Source organism: Cervus elaphus, chromosome 18 (assembly GCF_910594005.1).
Source record: "Cervus elaphus chromosome 18, mCerEla1.1, whole genome shotgun sequence".
Lineage (NCBI taxonomy): Eukaryota > Metazoa > Chordata > Mammalia > Artiodactyla > Cervidae > Cervus > Cervus elaphus.
The window spans coordinates 38262893-38280188 of NC_057832.1; the positions used below are offsets into that span (position 1 = coordinate 38262893).

The 17296-nt window shown below is 36.1% G+C and overlaps 1 pseudogene; it reads right to left on the minus strand.

Annotated features, from left to right (window-relative positions):
* The window catches only part of LOC122674728, a 69581-nt pseudogene extending 52514 nt beyond the window's left edge, over positions 1 to 17067 (minus strand).
* Between the last annotated feature and the right edge of the window lie 229 nt (positions 17068 to 17296).

The window sequence follows — 17296 nt, forward strand, 5'->3', positions numbered from 1 at the left end:
TCCCTGTTCCATATCCTATTCTCACTTCCTTTACTCGCCTCCTAAGAAACACCTGATTGAATCAGGCAAAACTATCTCCAGCCAAGGGACACAGAGCATAATGAGCAAAGGGGAGTTTTGTGAGATGGGATTAGAGAAGTATGAAGGAACTGGATCATACAGGGCCTTAAGAGTCAGAGTAAGGATGCTGGGTTTTACTTGAAATAGAATGAAAAGCCACATTAGCATATTAGAGAAGGAAGTAACTTGATCTGATGACTTCATGAAAAAGGGGTTGGAATGGGCCAAGTGAAGAGGGAGATAGATAACAGCCTACTACAGAAGCACAGATGGGAGGGCTGATGTGACATGAACAAGGGTAGTGACAGCGGAAGCAAGAGAAATGAACACATTGAAGATGAATTTTGGAGGTAGACTCAATAGAACTTGGTGGTAGGCTAAATGACCCTTCATTCTGCTTGGTTCTACTTGGTTCTGTTCCCTCCCAGATATGAATATAACTGAAAGGCTGATATAGTTCTCCACGTTAGACATCTAAGTTAGATTTTATGTCACATACAAGGTTTTAATTTCGTAAAAAAAATAAAAGTCTTTTTTTTTTTTTTTAATTATCTTGGACTTCTCTCATGGCCCAGTGGTTGGGAGTCCTGGCAGTGCAGGGGATGTGGGTTTGATCCCAGGTCTGGGAGGATTCCACGTGCCATGGAGCAATTAAACCTAATTATCAAAACTCTAGAGCCGGTGAGCTGCAACTAGTGAGCCCACTTGCCACAACTACTGAAGCCTGCGAGCTCTGGAGCCTGTGCTTTGCAACAAGAGAAGTCACCACAATGAGAAGCCCATGCACTGCAGTGGAGAGTTGCCCCCACTTGCCACAACCAGAGAAAGCCCAGAGGCAGCAGTGAAGAACCAGTGCAGCAAAAAATAAATAATACACAAATAATTTTTAAAAAGAAAATATTTTAATAGAATGAGTACATCAATAAACACTTCTTATCTAGCATTTTCTGCAAAGGAAGCAATCTATAAAAAATAATTTTATGAATAATGGAGGTTTATCTACACAAAGTACCAAAGTTTATTTAATTTTAACCGATTATGAGAATTTTTTTCTAAAGCTGTTAAATATTTTTCTAGTATATAATTAAAATAATTGAAGCTTTTCAAAAACTCAGGCTCCCCATGATGAAAAGTAGTTGCTGTACCTAGTGACACCCCTAAAATAATGAGATATAAAAGTGGGTTTTCTCTACTCTAAAAATCTGAAAACTATTTTCCTTCAAAATCATGAAGTTTTGTGTTATTGCTGTCTTAGTTGTCCTTGTCCTCATTGTGCCAATCTGAAGACATCCACTTCTGACCCATTCTATACATTTTCTTTTGCTGAGAGCTGGGAGACCTACTATTTGATAGATTTTCATGCAAGTTAATAGTATGCAGACTTCAAGTAAAGTAGGAACTTTTGTATTCTGATTGCACAGAGGCTTTTTTGACAAGCTGTTTTCTCAAGTATATTTTAGGTCACTGAAGTTGCTTGATCAGCAAAATTTAAGTCAAGGAAATGTCCCTATATTAGCATTTCATTTCCCACATTTCTCATGATGCTCCTTGAAAATGGTATTCACATTACCATATACATTATCATTTTTTAAGTATCTACAAAGGATCCTTCCTTATGACACAACTCCATCATTATAAACACTGCATTTTTTGTTTGATGCTGAAAGTATAGTTTTACATGTAACATAAAATCTTATAAAATTTGACTACAAAACTATAGACTAAAGAAAATCCCATATCTATTGACTTGGACTATAATGTTATCTCTTTCCTCTTTTCATTTTGACATGCATGAGAACTAAAACAAATCAAATGTTCACAAAACTCCAGTCAGCAACACTACTTTCACAGTGTCTTTTGACAAGCAATATATGCATATTACAACCCCAAAGACATGTTTGAAACAGTTCTTCTAGTTAGCTACATTCCTCTCTCTGTATCTCCACCTTGTTTCATGGAAGAAAATGTGTAAAGGAGTAATGGAAATGTGTAAATGATGAAAGCATCTGTATAAACAAAGAACATCATTAATATACATAAGAATTATTTTGAGGACTTATTGAAAAACCAGATGTCTAAAGTTGACCTAATAAATGAGAGTCCTCAAGGGAAAGGTCCAGAAATTGGCATCTGAAACAAAAATTCCCCAGCTTATCGATATAGGTATTTCATAGAACAATATTTAGCTAGCTCTGTGATAGACACCAGGTAAGCAATCCTAAACGATCTGCCTTTGAATTTTCCAAAGATGACTGTACCAATGCACACCATCTTAAATGCTCTTCCTATAAGGTGACATTGGCATCTGTTCATCTGAACATAAAGATAGGTTTTATGTTCCTTCTTGAATCCGGGCAGACTTTGGCTACAGTGGAAATGATGTTATATGACTCTCAAGACAACTCATAAATGCAGTACAGCTTCTACCTAATTCTCCTGGTATGCTTGTCCTTAGAATCCAATCATCATGCTGTGAGAAAGCCACACTGCCACATGGAAGGGCCACATGCAGATTTTTCAGCCATAGCTCCCACTACAGCCCCAACTGACAGCTAGCCATCGACCATTACACATGTTAGTGAGCTTTTAGATGATTCTTGTTCTCCACTTTTTGGCCACCCCAGTAAAGCAAAATCAAGGTCTCTCACCTAGCCATGGTCAAATTTCAGATTTGTGAATAAAATTAATGTTGTCACTGTTCTAAGCCACTAAGATACAGTAGCTTTTTACACGGCAATAAATAACCAGAACAAATTCAAAATGATATGTGGCTTCTTCAGATGAAACATAAAGCCCCAGGTAAATCTTCACACATTCTGGTTTGCATTTAAGAATTTCAAATTATATCCAGCCAGGTCTCCCCCAGTCCCAGGCCTACTTGCTAGGTCTTGCTTTAGTTTATTGCCTAGACCTGCGGTTCTCAACCAGGAGTGATTTTGCCTCTCAAGGGACCTTTGGCAATGTCTGGACACAGTTAATTTTTGCCACAACTGCGGAGAAAACGCAACTGACATCTAGCAGGTAAAAGCTACGGATGCTGGTAAACATTGTACAATGCACGGCACAGTCCCTCTTACTCCAAAAAAGTATTATCGAGATTAAATAGCAGATTGAGGCCTTGGACCCTGACCTTGGCCCAGCAATGAGATACCCCATTCTTCCCCATGATTCTCTTCATTATATAGGTCTGGATTTCTCAATAAGCAATGGAGGAAAAGGATGAACAGGGGCACTAGAGTTGGAACATCAGGATTATCTGTAAATATTCTCAACCTACACAAGTGAGACTGTGGTGCTTAAACCTGGCTATAAATTAGAATAATTTGTCAGGTTTCTTTTTTCTTTTGAAATACCAACTGTATTTAAATATCAGCTCAACCTCTAACTCAAGAGATTCTGATTCAAAGAATGCTGGATGGCAGGAGTTTTTAAAATTTACTTACGTGATTCTAGCATGTAGAATATTAGCCTCTTTACCTGGAGATTGTGACTCCTATATATATATGTATGTATATATACATATGTGTGTGTGTGTGCGTGTGTGTGTGTGTGTGTGTATAGGTGGAGTCTAAAGAGTGAAATAGGAAAATCCTCACAGGTGATTATGTCAGCACTCCCCTTCCTCGTTGCCTACTGACAAACTTTGGCCTAAGCACTCTCGGGCACTTAGCCTGCCATGTTATGGCAAGAAAAGTACCTGTGCCAGACTCTCAGCTTACTCTTCTGCACTTCTTTGGGACTGAAGCACATCCTAAGACTCAGTTAATGCTTGTTAGGCCAGCAAGAAGCACCATTTAGTAAATGTTGAACAGCCAGTTCAAGTATAATAGGATCACTCTGCTATGTACCTTTACTAGATTTTCATTAGAAGGTAGATATAAAAATATCAGTCAGTATTCTTAGAATTTTACCACCTTAATGTCAAGATCAATCAAATAATATATACAATTTACATAATTCAAGATGAGACAGAAGCTTTTGATAGGACGTTGTCATGCTGTGATTCATCTCCTTCTACCTGGGACTTGTCTTGCCCCACCCCCCAAAAAAGAGACACTAGGTCAGTGAATGCATGGTCATCTGCCTCAGATGCTAAGCAATGGAAATCTGCTCATTAAAAAAAAGAGTTGGGTGGAGAAGGGAAAAAAGTGAAATAGGCTATTATTATAATAATTACTTTGGCATAACTGTGTTATTTTGTCATGACAATAAGCTTTTCTGAACATGTTATTATTGCATTACACTTGTGGTAAAAAGAAAAAAATCAAAACAATGTTTTTCTTTTAAAAATGTATTTGTTGAAGGAAAACACTAATTTAATAAATTAAATTTCTCAAAAATTATCAAGTTCTAACTTTACTGTTTTTAATTTTTCCCATTAAACCCAAAGCCAGAAAGAATCTTTAATGTGTTTTTTTACTGAGTAAAATTATTTTTTCACCCTCTTTAAAACACAAATGTATGTGTATATCTTGAAATCTTCTGTCCTAGGACCTAAAATAGATAAGAGAAAACCAAAACAGAGTAAGGTTTCTGGAATGGTTTTTCAAGCTCTTGCTATCCTTCTAAAGAAGGTTGTATGGCAATTATGCTTCGAGTTGTTACATCTCTCCCTTATCTAGAAACACATTGTTAGCTATCTGGGTAAAATGAACCTTTAAGTTCTTTAAACTCCTATTATCTTTTAACCTTTCTAACACTCAAAAAAAATACTTATAAATAGTTTCTTAAAGGTGCCAGGCCCAGTGTCTTACTGAACACTTTATGTAAATAACAAAACTTGTACAGACCTGTCATATGTATATCTTTGCTTGAGTGTCTGACACTTTGTGACCCCATGGACTACACAGTCCATGGAATTCTCCAGGCTAGAATACTGGAGTGGGTAGCCAGCCATTCCCTTCTCCAGGGGATCTTCCCAACCCAGGGATCAAACCCAGGTCTCCCACATTGCAGTTGGATTCTTCACCAGCTGAGCCACCAGGGAAGCCCAAGAATACTGGGCTGAGTAGCCCATCCCATCTCCAGTGCATCTTCCCAGCCCAGGAATTGAGCCAGCATCTCCTGCATTGCGGGGGGATTCTTTACCAACTGAGCTACCAGGGAAGCCCTGGGTCAAACTTATCTTGGTGCAAGTATCAAACTTAAATGTCCTCAGGACTCTGACATGTAACATAGATAAGCAAATCCAGTCTAGGTAAATGAAAAGCAGTAACATGATTACAGTGAAAAATGGTAACTGACTCTCAAAGAAACAACAGGGAATGGTGAAGACTGAAGCAAACTGGGGAGCCTCGGCTCCTTAGGTGGCAGCAAATATGCAATTCTAGCTCACTGCCTTGAAGAAATGTAAGCCTAGTTGTGCCCCACATTCTGATTGTCCAAGAGAAGCTGGAGTAGGGTTTTTTGAAATCTCTTGATTTTAAAACATTTCACACACACACAAAAAGCAATAATTCTTTGAACCACTCTATGAGTGGATAGTATGAGGGCCAAACAAAATGTGTTCATATTTGATGCTGAAACTTGTGTTTCACAGACTAGACGATTCAGGAAATCCAAGCATAAATAGGGGTGTATTTTAGAGGAAAAGACCTCAGCTAACAAAAATACAAAAGTGTAACCATCAGGCAAGGATGTGAAATTCAGACTAAAGAGCAAGTCTCATGTTTCTTTTGCTAATCTTGCCAAGATAGATTAAGACTATCTTAATAAAGCCACTCTCCTTTCCCTTGGTCATTTGATCTCTTTTAAAGCTAAATGTGTTGGATATTTTCCATTCACCCATCCAGCCCCCTTCTCTACCCTCTGTGTGTCCCAGAAAGCTGGTCAGTGTGGACTGCATTAAAGAGTTACTTCATCTCTGGCTTCTACAGTGTTTGTGTGGCAGGAGTTTGGAGGATAGGAAGAAACTGACATCTGGGCATTTATTTGCCTTGCTTATTCCCTGCTGGCTCACTGATTAGCTCCTTTCTCTTGATCTGGAGGCCGTCTATACACAGATCTTCCATGCCCTTTGTGGATGCATTTCTTGAACTATTTCCTCCTCCTGACCCTTCAAGACAAGGGTCCTAAAGGCTCCCCACTGTTATAAGGCCCAAGGGACTATACCATCACTTGCTCCCTTCCATAAAACCCATCCTGCAAACTTCAATTACCTAGCTTAACTGTGCTTTCTATTTCCTGCTGGGAGCCTGCCTTAAGATGTCATTTTAAAAGTCACAATCATTTCCCAGGGTTGGGATTTCAACTGGGCAAAGCTTCTCATCAAGCCCTTTAATTCTTATTTTTCTGGGTCCTTTGAAAAAAGCAAAGCTTCACCTTGGAAATTTGTTAAGGAAGAATCTTATTATTCAAGAATTTGAATAAATGTTTATGCAAATCTGTTTATTATTAAAGTAGCAGAAAAACAATAAACAATTCACATCCTATCTTAGGAGTATGCCAAGTCCCTGTTTTGTGTGTCCCACCAGTTTCCCACTATACTTTGCTCTCTGCCTTGAGGTGCTAGTCTTTCTAGAATCCACTACTGCCTGGCTAAAGGATGGGTTTTGCCAATTATGTGTCTTGATCAGAGAAGAGGGAGAGAATGAAGTAGGGGTAGTTATTCTTCCTGTCCCTCCCTGAAGATGACCTCAGGCTGGCTTTGACTTTTCAACAAAGATGACAGAACTTGTCAAGAAATATCCACACACTAAGTACTTCTGAGGTCCAGCAATACACCCTTCTTTTGCCCCTTGAAGCCTAAGGATAATGATGTATCTCCCCACAGTTTCTAACTCAAGGATAAAACACTATTACTGGACTCTATCCCCATGTTTGTGAATAGTCCTTTTATTGTCAAATACTCTTCAAATTACCCGGTTTAAGCATACTGTCTATTTCACTGCCAAAAATCTAGTGGAATCAGGAATGTATTTAAGTAGACTGAACTACAAACTCACTTAACAATAATATACAACATAGAAAGAGATTTACAACAAAACCTGTAAATCCAGTATGAACAAAACTACATAAAAATAAAGCAAATGAAATTCACCATGCAAATGTAATATGTTCTTCATATTTTCTGTTATAAAAACACATAACATTTTAAATAAAAATTTTCCTTTAAAGATTACTTCAAAGTGAAAAACATTTTAGATTATGCTTAGAGGAATCCAGAAAGTGGAGAAGGGAGTGACAACCCACTCCAGTACTCTTGCCTGGAAAATCCCATGGACAGAGGAGCCTGGTAGGCTGCAGTCCATTGGGTCGCGAAGAGTTGGACACGACTGAAGTGACTTAGCAGCAGCAGCAGCAGCAATCTAGAAAGATGTAGACATGGCAATAGAAATAATTCTTGAGAATAGAGTAGGACAAAGAAGAAAAATCAGGAAAAAAAAAATGTTCAGCTGAGGGAAAACACTACAAAAAAACCAAGCAGAAGTGCTTGTATAAAACTCAAGATTCTGTTCTGTACAGCATGTAGCTGGAAACAGAAGGAGGCAAGGAGCATGCCACTGAAAGTAGTACCTAGAATGTGCTTTCAGAAAATTCAGAGTTTCATACCTGAGGCTAAGGGTCTTTCATGGCTTGGAGAGAGGTTGGGAATGGCATAAAATGAACCATAGATAGGTTTAAGAAAAGAATAACAAGTTTATTTACTTATTTACTAAATCATTTTCTCTTTGCCAAGAGTCTTATTTAATTTACTTTTTAATTGAAATACAGTTTACTTATAATGTTGTGCAAGTTTCAGGCAGGATGTATAGTAAAGTGATTCAGATATAGATACATACACACACACACACACATATATACATACATACATACATACACACACACACACACATACATACTGCTTTTCAGATTCTTTTCCCTTACAGGTTATTACAAAGTATTGAGTATAGTTTCCTGTGTTATTCAGTAGGTCCTTTTTGGCTATTTGTTCTATATAGTAGTATGTATATGTTAATCCCAAACTCCTAATTTATACCTCTCTTTACTTTCCTCTTTGGTAAGCATAAATCTGCTTTCTATGTCTATAGGTCTATTTCTGCTTTGTAAATAAGTTCATTTATATCATTTTTTTAGATTCTACATATAATCAATATCATGTAATATCTGTCTTTCTCTGTCTGGCTTACTTCACTTAGTATGATAATCTCTAAGACTATGTTGCTACAAATGACATCATTTCATTCTTTTTTATGACTGAGTAATATACCATTGTGTACAGACACCGTATCTTCTTTATCCACTCATCTGTCAATGGATACTTCGGCGGGTTTGTCTTTGCTGCCATAAACAGTGCTGCTATGAACACTGGGTGCCTCTATCTTTTTGAATTACAGTTTGCTCCAGGTATACGCACAGGAGTGGGGCTACAGGATCATATGTTAGCTCCCTTTTTAGTTTTTTATGGAATTTCCATACTATTCTCTATAGTGACTGCACCAGTTTGCATTCCACCAACAGTGCAGAGGGGTTCCTTTTGTCCACACCCTCTCCAGCAATTATTATTTGTAGATTTTTTGATGATTCTGATCGATGGGAGATGATACCTTATTGTAGTTTTGACTCTGTTTCTCTTCTCTACTAATTAGCAATATTGAGCATCTTTTCATGTGCCTTTGGTCATCTGTATGTCTTCTTCGGAGAAATAACTTTTTAGACCTTCTACGCATTTTTTGATTGGCTTTTTTTTTTTTTTTTTTTTTTTTTGCTGTTGAGCTGCATGAGCTATTTGTATATTTTGGAGATTAATCCTTTGTGGTTGGATCATTTAAAAATATTTTCTCCTATTCTATAGGCAGTCTTGTCATTTTATTTATGGTTTCCTCTGCTGTGCAAAAGCTTTTAAAAGTTTAATTAGGTCTCCTTTATTTACTTTTGTTTCTATTTCCACTACCCTAGGATATTGATACAAAAAGATACTCTGTGTTTTATATCAGATTGTTCTGCCTATGCTTTCCTCAAGGAGTTTTATAGTATCCAGTCTTACACTCATGTCTTTAATCCATTTTGCACTTATTTTTGTATATGGTGTTAGGGAGTATCCTACTTTCATTATTTTACGCATAGTAGTCTCGTTTACCCAGCACAAGTCATTGAAGAGATTGTCTCTTCTCCGTTGTATATTCTTACCCCCTTTGTCACAGATTAATTGATCATAAGTATGTGAGTTTATTTTCATAGAATAGTATGAAGTCAGGAAGCCTGATTCCTCCAGTTCCATTTTCCATGCAAATGGAAGTCAAAAGATAACTGGAGTAGCAACACTTACATCATACAAAATAGACTTTAAAATAAAGTCTGTTATAAAAGACAAAGAAGGACATGACATTATGATCAAGGGATCAATCCAAGAGGAAGATATATTTAATAACAACAACATAATTATAAATATATATGCACCCAACATAGGAGCACCTCAATATATAAGACAAATACTAACACCATAAAATGAGAAATCAACAGTAACACAATCACAGGGGGAAAATTTAACACCCCACTTACACCAATGGACAGATTATCCAGACAGAAAATTAATCAGGAAACACAAGTCTTAAATAACACATTATACCAGATAGACTTAACTGATATTTATAGGACATTCCATCCAAAAGCAGCAGAATACACATTCTTTCAAGTGCACATGAAACATTCTTCAGGAGATATCACATGCTGGGCCATAAAGCAAGCCTCAGTAAATTTAAGAAAGTTGAAATCATTTCAACCACCTTTTCTAACCACAATGCTATGGGATTAGAAATCAACTACAAGAAAAAAGCTTTAAAAAAAACACAAACATGTGGTGGCTAAGCCATATGCTACTGAACGACCAATGGATCAATGAATATAAATCAAAAAGGAAATCAAAAAATATCTAGATATAAATGACAATGAAAAGACAATCCGAAACCTATGGGATGAAAGAAAAGTGGTCTAAGATGGAAGTTTATAACAATAAAACCTTTCCTCAGGAAACAAGGAAAACCCCAAATAAACAATATAATTTTACACCTAAAGGAACTAGAGAAAGAAGAACAAACAAAACCCAAAGTTAGAATAAGGGAAAAATCACAAAGATCAAAGCAGAAAGAAATAAAATCGACACCAAAAAATGAAAGAGGTAAATGAAATTAAAAGCTGGTTCTCTGAAAAGATAAACAAAATTGAAACCTTTAGCCAGACTCATCAGGGAAAAAAGAGCTCAAATCAATAAAATCAGAAATGAAAAAGAGAAGTGACAACTGATATCACAGAAATACAAATAACCATAAGCATCTGCTATAAGCAACTGTATGCCAATAAAATGAACAACCTAGAAGTAAAGAACAAATTCTTAGAAAAGTACAATCTCCCAAGATCAAATCAGGAAGAAGTAGAAAATACAAACAATGCCAATTACAAGTACTAAATTTGAACCTGTGATTAAAAAGTTCCCAACAAACCAAAGTCCAGGACCAGATAGCTTCACAGGAAAATCATAGCGAACATTTAGGGAAGAATTATGCCTATCCTTCTGAAACTATGCTAAAAAATTGCAGAGGAAGAAACACTTCTGAACTCATTCTATGAGGCCACCATCACCCTGATACCAAAACTAGACACAGATATTAAAAAAAGAGAAAATTATAGACTGATATCATTGATGAACATAGGTGCAAAAATCCTCCACTAAATACTAGCGAACTGAGCCTAAATAATGCATTAAAAGTACCATACACTATGGTCAAGTGGGATTTATTCAAGGATGGAAAGATTTTTCAATACCCACAAATCAGTGTGATACACCACATTATCAAGTTGAAGAATGAAAACCAAATGATCATCTCAATATATGCAGAAAAAAGCTTTTGATAAAATTCAACATCCACTTACAATAAAAATTCTCCAGAAAGTGAGCACAGAGGAAACATACCTCAACATAATAAAGGCCATATATGACAAGCCAAGAGCTAACATCATACTCAGTGATTAAAAGCTGAAAGCTTTTCCTCTAATTTCAGGAACAAGACAATGATGCCCACTCTAGCCACTTTTATTCAACATAGTTTTGGAAGTCCTAGCCGCAGTAATCAGATAATAAAAAAAAAGAAAAAGAAAGAAATGGAATCCAAATTGGAAAAGAAGAAGTAAAACTAGTAGTAAAACAGTGTTGGCAGATGACATGATACTAAACACAGAAAATCCCAAAGATTCTTCCAGAAAACTACTAGAACTCATCAATTAATTCAGTAAAGTTTTAGGATACAAAATTAACATACAGAAACTGGTTACATTTCTATATACTAATAACAAAAAATCAGAAAGAGAAATTAAGGAAACAATCCCATTTTTACCACTGCATCAAAAAGAATAAAATACTGAGGAATAAACCTACCTAAGGATGCAAGAACCCTTACATAGAAAACTAAAAGACACTGATGAAAGAAACTGAAGATGACACAATCAGATGGAAAGATATACTATGTTCTTAGATTGGAAGAAACAATATTGTTAAAATGACTATACTACCCAAAACAATCTACAGATTCAACACAATCCCTATCAAATTACCAATGGCATTTTCACAGAGCTAGAACAAAAAATCTTAAAATTTGTATGGAAACACAAAGAACACCAAATAGTCAAAGCAATCTTGAGTTTAGATTTGTATTTTAGAAGGAAAACTCTCATAGCACTGTGGGAATGAGATATCTGGAAGTTCAAGAGAAAGATGAGAAAAGCCTGAACTAAGGCAGCAATAAAGGAATTCCACAAGAAGGAAAAGACTGCAGAAACTTCACTACGGTGGGATTAATAAAATTTGTTAACTAATGGAAGACAGGGGTTATACAGCATATATTTCTGAGAGAACAGTAATACCTAGGGCATGTCTAAAACAGGATACTCTGCTACTTTAGCTTTGAAAAGGGTTCTTTTAGTGAGTGAAAAACAGTTTGCATTTCGTTGTTGTTGTGATTTATATCATACTGAAATGTGCATCTTTATAAAAAACTTTATTTATGACTCTTTAGGAGGCAAATTTTCCAGATAGAAATTAATGTTTCAGATATTTTATCTCCAGGGGATCTCCCCAACCCAGGGATTGAACCTTGCTTTGTTTCCTGCATTGCAGGCAGATTCTTTACCATCTGAGCCAGATTTTATTCAGTTCAGTTCAGTTCACTTGCTCAGTCGTGTCCAACTCTTTGCAACCCCATGGACCACAGCACGCCAGGCTTCTCAGTTCATCACCAACTCCCGGAATTTACCCAAACTCATGTCCATTGAGTGGGTGATTCCATCCAACCATCTCATCCTCTGTCGTCCCCTTCTCCTCCTGCCTTCAATCTTTCCCAGCATCAGGGTCTTTTCAAATGAGTCGGCTCTTTGCCAGATTTTATTACACGTTGCCAACTAATTGCAAGAAAATCTGAGTCAATTTACCATTCTAACATTAATGAGTTCCTATTTCAACCTTCTACTGTTAGACTAAGTCTTGTCATTTAAAAATTCTTTGAGCATTTAATGCGTAAAAATGGCATCTGTTTTTTCATTAATAATTTTTGGATAACAGATAACCCTGAACCTTCCCCCATGTTTTTAAGCACTTGTATTCCCTATCCTTAAAACATATGCTGATGCTTTTTTGCATATATGTCTAGTCTACTGTAGACTACATATTTTCTTATCCATTTGTATGAACATAGTCTGTGTTAAGTATTTTTACCTTTTTAAAAAATATTTATAAACACCTAAGTTTTAAAGAATCATCATCAAAATTGTTGATTTGTTCTTTTGAAATTAGATACACTATTTTTAGAAAGAACTTTTAGTACCAATGCCAGAAAAAAAAATATATATGTGTGTATATGTTGTCTTAAAAGTTTTACACTAAGCTTTAATCCATCATGAATGCATTTTGGTATAAAGTAAGTTTCTAGTACGAAATAGTTAAGCAACAGGATATATTCTATAACACATGGAAATTTAGCCATTATTTTATAACAACTTTTTTTTTTGAAAGTCACTCAGTCGTGTCCTACTCTTTGCGACCCCATGGACTATACAGTCCATGGAGTTCTCCAGGCCAGAATACTGGAGTGAGTAGGCTTTCTCTTCTCCAGGGGATCTTCCCAATCCAGGGATCGAACCCAGGTCTCCTGCATTGTAGGCAGTAGAGTTTAATACATAAAATATTGAATCACTATGGTGTACACCTGAAATTAATATAATACTGTAAATCAACTATACTTCAATTGAAAAAAAAAGAAAGAAAAGGCTTAGTTTCACATGGAAAAATTAAAATTAAAAAATGCAATGTTTACAAATCCATGGTGCTTTTTTCTTAAATAACTCACAACTGTCCCAACACTATTTTTCACTCTCTCTGCATTGATATTCCAAGTATATTTTCTGTTAAATTACATTATCATGGTTATTAGATCCTATTTCTAAGCTATTCTATTTACCAACTCAGTCATCTTTTTTTTATTTTTGCATATCACTTCCAAATCAGGTTCTAATATCTTTGAGAAAAGGGACTGGGTTTTACTAATGCTTGTATTTTCCATAGGCCCTATCACTTTACATGTAGTAAATGTTCAATAAATATTAACATATTTATTACATAAATGTTTAAATTTAATATCCTGCATGCAATTTGCAAAGAATTTCCTCAGCACTGTAAAAGGTTACATTCTTCAAGGTGAAACATGAAGTAATTTTGAAATTGGAGAAGGGGGATGAAAATGGAAGCATTCCAAGTTTAAAAATGCCATGTGAATTTGATTAGAATAATTTAAATTTTGTAGTGACTTCATTCTCCAGAGGCGATGTGATCATGAGAAAATACTGAGAGAGGGAATTTAGTCGTGGGCTTACTCTGAATTACCAAAGCTCAGAAAAGCTTTAAGCTGTGTAATGATGTGCAAATCAGTCCACATACCATTGTGGCTCAACAGATGAACAATGTCAATGGTGAAATGTTGTCTTTACAATGTCTGCTGATACCTTTATTTGGGAGAACCAGCTGTGAATCCTTAACACTGCTATACATTTAGAGTATTGAGCAATAAAGCAATAAGATTTAAAATATATATTCATTTCTCCTCCTGAGTGCATTTGAGTTTAAACGTGCTAAATGTTAAATAAAATCAGTATTAAGTATGTTGTCCCTGTCATGTACAAATATGTGAAACTTTCACACAGTTATTATATCAAATTGTACAGGATGACTTCAGGCTGAAAAGACTGCGAAACAATCTGTTTGATTAAGGAGACATTAAACTAGACCATCATAAAGAATGCTAGGATTACAAACTTCTATATAAAGGCATGCTCACTACATCTATTAATGTGGGTAAAGAATTGTATAGTTCCAGAAAAGGAAAGTTATGTATTCAGCAAAGCCAAAGATATTTGATGTTATTTTTATGACAATATGCAAGTCTTGAAATAAGTATTTATGTATTTTCAATGTTGTTTACATTGTAAAATTAAAGCAACCTAAATTACCATTACAAAAGCTCTTGGGATAATATGTGATGGATTCTAACAGGTTTCATTTCCCTGTGATTCTCTTTTTAAAGTAGTTTTAGGTTCCCAGCAAAACTGCATGACAAAGTACAGAGGGTTCCCTTTTGCTCCATACCCTCCCATACTTTGCTTCCCCCACTATCGACATTCCATTTCACAGCACTCCAATGGATGAACCTACACTGACGTACCAGTATCACCAAAGTCCAAGGCTTACATTAGAGTTCACTCTTGCTGTATTTTGCATGGAATGTACAGTGACATACATCCACCACTGTAGCATTATACAAAGAAGTTTCACTGCTCTAAAACTCTCCCATGTTCCATCAATTTACCCTTCCCTCCCCTTTTAACCTGGCAACCATCTTTTTCCTGTCTCCATACTTCTGCTTTGTCCAAAGCATACTGTATGGTTGGAATCATAGAGTATGTAGCCTTTTCACATTGCCTTCTTTTACTCAGGAACATACATTTAAGGTTTCCTCATGTCTTTTCATGGCTTGATAACTCAGTTCTTTTTAGTGCTGAATAATACTTCATCTGGATATACATCCTGTATTTATCCATTCATCTGAAGGATATTCTGGTTGCTTCTGACTTTTAACAATTAAATAAAGCTGCTATAAATGCCCCATGTGCAGGTTTTTGTGTGGAGATAAAGTTTCCAACTCCTTTTGATAAACAGCAAAGAGTACAAGTGACGGATAATGTCAGCAGGGTGTGGTTTAGTTTTGTAAGAAACCACCAAACTCTTCCAAAATGGCTCTGCCATTTTGCATCCCCACCAGTAGTGAATGAGGGTTTCCGTTGCTCTACATCCTTATAAGCATTTGGTGTTGCCAGTGTCTTAGATTTGGAATATTTTAATAGAATTGTAATGATACCTGGTTTTAATTTGCAATTTTGATAGCTATTTTAATTTCATCAGTGCATAAATGAATAAATTCAGTCTCAGGGAAATTAAATAATTTGCCCATGATTCTACAGCTATTAAGTAGCAGATTAAGAATTGTTTTTTACAGATTCCAAAGCCCTTGTGATTTTTATTCTGCAGGCTGCCTGTTAGCTAGACAAGAATAAAACTCAAATTCACACATGGAGAACACCACAGAGTAGTTTCCAGACTGATTATTACTTGTTTTAGTTTAGGTTCCTCCAGAAGAGGACCCTGAGATAAGGAAATATCAGGGAACAGTGGAGAAAGGAAGGAGGGAAAGGCAGTGAATGAAGGATGTTTGAATACACATATCTCTGTGGGCAACTGCAGCCTAGTCCTACAGGCAACCTAGGGAAATAGTGCTCAGTGTTACTCAAAATACAGTGGGTGACAGTACCAGTGTTTGGACACATCCAGGAAAAATTATATATAAAAAGTAAAAGTAACAACTTAGAAACTTTGATAACAACTTGACATTTTTGTATATCATTTTGTAATTCATTTTACTTTTTTCCAATCCATGATAGATTGAAAGTGAAAAACTGGCCCCAAAATTGTTTGAGAAGCACTAACATGGAACACAAGGCCCAATGTGACTCCTTTCAAGAAACAAGGGAGCTGGGGTATTTACATCTCACTTCCCATCAGGTCAGCCCTTGAGACAGTGTTCAGAAGTGTCCATTTCCCAGCACTTCTGGTTGGGTAGAATGAAGTGATATGCCTGTGGTGGCACATGAATGTCATTAACAATGGGGTCTGCTACAAACTTTATGAATACAAATTTTCACAAAGCTAATAAATTAATTAAAACATCACATCTCTATAATCACACATCACATCTCTATAATCATCCGGGAAATGAATTAAAGGTTAACTATGCTTTAATTTGCTACACGCTACATAGAGAAAGATAATAGGAAGCTAGAATTTGACTATGCACAGATAAAATATTTCATTCTAAAGTACCCATGAAAATAAATAATACTGCCAACCAAAGCATTGGTTAATAGGTAAGGTAGCTAAATTATAACCATACCATGAACAAAATCCAATTGTAGTGTAAAGGACTAGTCCATGGAATTCAGGCTATGTGAGTAATGAGTATTTGTCACTTTACAGGGCTTCCTTCATCAACCTAAGATAATTTTGTTATCAGCTTGTTGAAATATTTTATTTTCCACTAAGGAAGCTGAAGGCAAGAGTTTTTCCTTCCTTCTCTCCACTCTCAGAAAGCCAGAGGACTGGCATGTGAATAAAGACCTCAAAAATTAGATATTCTCAACCAGGATTCTGAACCTCGAAGCAAGTGGTCCAAAGACGAAAGGATGAAAATAAAGCATTCTTATTTTTTGGATACTTAACTGCTACTACTTATATCTTCCCTGGTTTCTGGCCTTATTTAATCTTAGGCTCTCACCCTTCTGCTGATTCTGTGAGCTCTCAATTTCCTTGCAATAATTTCCTTTTTTTTTAACTTATGGATAGTCCGACTCTCTTACTTGAAACCAAAAGTCATCACTGATGTGAGGTGGTGGTGAAGAATCAGAGCTCTGACTCATGCCGGCTCAGTAGTTCTCTTGAAGAAGTGAAATCAGTCTCTTCACCAAGCTGTTTTTTTTGTTTCCACATTTCTACAATCGTTTTAGTTCAGCAGTGTTCTTTATGTAAAATTAGTCTGTGAGATGTTCCCTGAATAAAGGATTCTTCCTTTGGAGAATCTATTTGCATGTTGGCCTATTTAGTGATGGTTGCTCAGTTATGTCTGACTCTGCCACCCTAGGGACTGTA